Below are 5,521 nucleotides of genomic sequence, written 5' to 3' on the forward strand. Positions count from 1 at the left end.
TTCCTTTTAACTTCCACACTTGCTTAACTAAGCGAGGGTTCTTTTCAATATGTTCTTCTCTGGAGGAAGAGTCAGAAACTAGATGACCACTGTTCCCACAATAAGAGCATACTCGGTTGCTTGGTCAATTAACATATTTTTTTCACTTTATTTTTCTTCTTATGATTGAAGCCTAATCCATTTCTTCCTTCATTTTTATACTTTTATATCCAGCTTACTGGATCAGGAAGTTTTGTTCTTGAAGATTCCAATCTCCCTTTAAGTACGAGATTTTCATTTAAAACTGTATCGTATTCCGATTTCAATTTTTCAAAATCTGTTTTGGTATTTAACGGGGAACTGGTTCCTTCAGGAACAAATAGTTTCAATTCTGCCATCTTCATATTCAAGAAATAGTTTTCATTTTTAACCTTTTCAAATGCGTCTTGAATATGTCGGTTTTCATCAAAAATTTCAAAGAACCGTTCTTCAATACTTGCATTCACAGATTTAAACCAGTTTGAATGTTCTTTGGTGACTTCTAAGGTATTTTCCATATTCTCCTCTCTAATGCATATTGCCTTGTAGTCATCCAAAGTTTCCAAAAGTAATTTTATAAGTTGATTCTTTGTAAGTTTTGATAGCTCTTCTTTAACAACATTAATACATACCTTGTCGTTTGGCAAGTCCTCTTCATCATATGTCTTTGCCATTAGACATAGATGAGCTGTTTCTTCTTCAGGCTGTTCCTGCTCCTCGTCAGAGTCGGATTCCCCCCTACAACCATGGCCTTTCTCATTTTTGCTTTTGAGAAAGGCTTTTACATTTCCTTCCCTTTCTCCTTGTATGTTCCTTTACCTTTGTCATTTTCCCAAAGCGGACATTCTTTAATAAAGTGGTCAGGACTTTCACATTTATGGCAGCTTAGCTTTGTCGGCTTTCTCGTGTTCTTTCCTTTATAGCTTCTATTAGGGAACTTCTTGAATTTTTTCACGATCAATGCTGCTTCCTCATCATCTGTTTCTGAGTCCTCTTGTTCTTCAGATTTGAGTGCCAATGCTTTAGGTCTACTAGGATCAGTCTCATGAGTTCCTAGGTGCAACTCATGAGTCAACAAGGAACCTGTAAGTTGCTCGATATTAAATGTGGTGAAGTCCTTGGTTTCTTGCAGAGCTGTGACTTTCGCCATCCATTGGTCATACTGTGGGAGACTCCTTAGGACTTTTCGAACCTGTTCCTCTAGAGTGATAGTCTTTGATAGAGAGTCAAGCTCATTGATAATATTGGAGAATATAGTGAGCATATCTTGAACTTATTCTTTAGGTTTCATTTGGAACAACTCGTAACTATGCATGACCATGTCTATCTTTGATCTCTTGACTTCGCTTGTTCCTTCATGAGTAACTTGTAGAAGTTCCCACATTTACTTGGCTGATTTGCATCCCATGACTCTATTGTGTTCATGGGGACCAAGGCCACATTGGAGAATCTTCTTGGCTAAATTGTTCATCTCCATTTTATCAAAGTCCTCTTTGTCATACTTTGAGAGAGGCTTAGGAACTGACTCTTCTTTTTCATCCTTCTTAGTGACTTCAAAGTCACCGATTTCAATGACTCTTTAAACTTGATAATTGTCAGCCTTGATAAAGATTTCCATACGATTGTTCCAGTATGGATAGTGCTTGCCATTGAACATAGGCGGACGTTGGGTTCAGTAACCTTCTTCCAATCTTTCTCCCGTAGTGTTCATGCTTGCCAGGAACTAACTCCTCAGTGTTAGCTAATTTTTGGAGGAACCGGGCTCTGATACCAATTGTTAGTCTAGTATAAACACTAGGTCAACTACAAGAAGGGGGGATGAATGGTAGTTGGGGAGATTTTTTTAACTTTTTGCGGATAAACTAAAATGAAAGCTAATAAAGAGAAGTAGTGATATGGAAGAACACACGAAGATTGATAAGTGCGTTTCTAACGCACTTTATGACCTCCTTTTGGCTTGTTTTGGTCCCCCGTATTCCCCTATTTTCCCTCTTTCTCCTCACTTTTCCCTTCTATTTCATTCACTTGATCATAATTGATCATAGTGACATTTTGCTAGATTTTCGATCTATTTTGATCGAATTTCTAGCACATATGCTTTCACCATGTTTTCCTGTGTTTTTATTGCACGTATGACCCTTTTCGTGGTCGAGTAATGCGAGACATGGCTTAAGGGGACGAGTTAGAGAATGCGAGGGAGCTTGAGGTGCGCTTGGAGTTGCCCGCACACACATATAAGTGGTGCGCCCGCACCTCAGTAGCTTCAGAGATACAAAAAAGCAGACGACATTGGTGCGCCCACACCAAGCACAAGGTTCACCCGCACCTGTGTCTGGTGCGCCCGCACCAACTACTGGTGCGCCCGCACCATCTAACGGATGAATTCACCTTGAGGCAGAAGAGTCAGGTGCACCACACCTGACATATGGAAAGAAAATTACGCTTCATTAAACTATAGTTTTGTTTTAGTTTGAACTTATGCTTTATTCTGGTTTTTAGAGAGTTCCTTAGGGTTTTATACTAGAGAGAAAACACTTGAGTTTTGATTGAGAATTGAGATCATTAATCATAGTTTGTGATTCCATTAACATGAAAGGTACTTTTCATTGAATTTTAATTCGAAGTTTCATTTTTTATTTCATTCTCTTAGTATTTGTTCTTGTTTTTAGTTTATTTTAGATCTTCATTCTCAGATTCTTATAATTGCAATTTCTATTAGTTTAATTATCTTTTAATCATGTTTAGCCTTAGATTAGTCATAGTTTTCATGTTTAATTGCTTAGAATCCATGATTAGTGAATAGTTTCATATCTAGGTTAGGGTGAAAGTATGAATTAGGGTTTTAAATTGTTGTTGATGTGATTGTGATGTTTAAGAAGTTTATGCATTGATCTTGGTGTTTTGAGACCTTAGGATAGATATTGATCATTTATACTTTGGTATTTTGATTTCAAATGTTCTTAAATCGAATTTTGAACTCTTTTATCATCCCCAAGAATCAACTTAATTTCTACCAAGATATTGGAGAAATTAAGGGGATCCTTCATTAGGGGTTTTCCGAACTTATTGAATCTCTTAAATTATTAAATAAAGACCATTCGAGAGAGGATTTAGTTGATTAAGTGATTACTCTTGAGGACCATTCGAGAGAGGACTCGAGTACTTTATAGCAAAACTGAACCTTGCATAATCATCTTCGTTGTTTCACAATCGCATTAACAATCATTATCCGTTCTTATTCATACTAGTAACCTTAACTCTAGTGTCTTCTTATTTGATATTTAAACTCTTGTTAGTCATAATTATTACCAAAACCTTTCAAACTCCCAAATACCATTCAATTAGGTAGTATGGATTTGATAGACTTTAATATCTCAACTTCCATGTGGATCGACCCTTGATTGCCCTTACTATTCTCTTAGTAATTGTTGTTAGGTTATAAATATTGTTTGGAAAGCGGTTTTAGTGCCTTAACGACACACTAAAAACCTCTTATCAAAATGGGCCGTTGCCGGGGAAATTGTGCTATTGATTGAAGTATATTTAGTTTAGTTTGCTTAGTTGATTTTCTTTTATTTTCTTTTTGACTGTGGTTGTTATTTGCTAATCCTCTGCTTAGCTTTGTTGTGTTACATGAGAAGAAGAACTCACGGTTCACCCACATTGCCTCTAGATCCTGAAATCGACCGTACATTGCGAAAGCTTCGGAAGAATTTGGAAAATTTGACTTTGGGTTCCGAGCCCTCTTCACCAATCTCAGTAACAAGTGAAGTTGAATCAGAAATGGGTGAAGCAAATCCCAACTGTTTAGGGATTTCAAAAATCCGGGTTCCTATGTTCTTCAAGGTTGAATTCGACTCCCCACCACCACTACAAATTTCAGAATTCACCCTGAGTATACTCGGATGGTGAAAGTAGAGCAATTTTGTGGGGGGTCAGATGAAGATCCTCCAGACCATCTCGACAGGTTTCTTGAAATCTGTGCCATGATAACAACAATGAGTCTCCCTGACTACATCAAGATGCACTTTGTTCCGGTCCTCTCTTACCGGAAAGCAAAGTCATGGCTCAAGAGCTTGCCTGCTAATTCCCTCACTACATGGGAAGAAGTCACATGGCTTCTTGAAGAAATACTTCCCGGAGTGGAAGACTCGGACATAAGGAGGAAGATCTTCTCATTTGAGCAAGAGAACGATGAGACACTTGCCGAAGCTTGGGAGCGGTTCAAGGAGATGATCCGTTCATGCCCACACCATGAGTTCAACAAGAATCTACTCATGCGTTTTTCTATGATGGTCTTGATCCGATTATCAGGGCCAACCTTGATCTGGAGGGGAGGTCAACTTTCTAAGATCCCGCAAGAACAACTTGAGTCCACAATTGAGGAAGTGATCAAGAACTACTCATGGGGTGGAAGACGAAGAGGTGCTCAACCTAAGAAGAGCGGAAAGTTTGAATTGACCCCATGGATCAAATTCAAGCCAAGATGGACCAACTCGACAAGAAGCTCTCCAAGATCAATCTTGCATCAGTCTACTCCTTCACAGGTAAATCTTTTTCTTGTGATATTTGTGGTGGTACTAACCATGATACTTCTTATTGTGGAGGTACCCATTCGGAGCATGTGGCGGCTTAAATTCAAGAGGAGATGGGTATCAAGGAAACCAAGGGTATAGGAACAATCAACAAGGAGGTTGGAGACAACCTCAACAAAACTACACCCAAGGATTCAACCAACCTCAACAAGGATGGAATCAACCTCAACAAGGGTACAACCAAGCTCACAACCAAGGGTTTGCGCAAGGGTATAACCAAAACAAAAATAACCAAGGTGGTTCCTCCTCACAAGGGTCCAACACTTACCAAGCTCCACATCAAAGGACCAACAACCCAAAACCTCCCTCCAATCTTCCATTCCCCAAACAAAATCCCGAACCACACCATCCATCGATCCAACCTCTCTCCAAATTCTCCAACAACTCCAATCCATGAACCAAATTCTCCAAAACCATGAGCAAAGGTTTCAAGAGCTACAAGCCCACAACAAAATGCTTGAAACCCAAATGCCCAAGTAGCCGAGAAGAATCCCTCAACCCCCACAAATCAACTTCCGGCCAACCCATCCCTAACCCCAACCTCCATCAAGCCAAAGCCATTCATTTGAGGTCGGGAACAAGTTATCGGGTCCTAAGATGCCAATGGGGAGTTAGAGAAGGATGAAGAAGTGAGGTTGTTGAGAAGGAGGAGAGCTGAGGAAACTGAAAGAAGAAGAAGGTTAGAAAGATGAGTCACATGTTCAAGTTGGTGACAAAAACCCATTGCCATCACCTCCACCAACCAAACCATATGTGCCTCCGGTTCCCTATCCTCATAGGTTGGTAGAGAGAAAGTTGAGTGACAAGTTCACTAAATTTCTAAATGTGATGAAGAGCCTGCAAATAACATCCCATTCCTTGAGGCTATGTCTCAAATGCCAGCTTATGCTAAGTTCTTGAAAGAGATC

The 5,521-nt window shown here is 39.4% G+C and overlaps 1 non-coding gene across 1 annotated transcript; it reads right to left on the minus strand.

Moving 5' to 3' along the window:
- Positions 1 to 4,172: 4,172 nt before the first annotated feature.
- Positions 4,173 to 4,279, minus strand: LOC125493906 (small nucleolar RNA R71). The gene has a single exon (XR_007270232.2). It is a non-coding gene; the product is annotated as a small nucleolar RNA R71 (small nucleolar RNA).
- Positions 4,280 to 5,521: the final 1,242 nt, after the last annotated feature.

The sequence above is a fragment of the Beta vulgaris genome, chromosome 9 (genome assembly GCF_026745355.1).
Source record: "Beta vulgaris subsp. vulgaris cultivar EL10 chromosome 9, EL10.2, whole genome shotgun sequence".
Taxonomy (NCBI): domain Eukaryota; kingdom Viridiplantae; phylum Streptophyta; class Magnoliopsida; order Caryophyllales; family Amaranthaceae; genus Beta; species Beta vulgaris.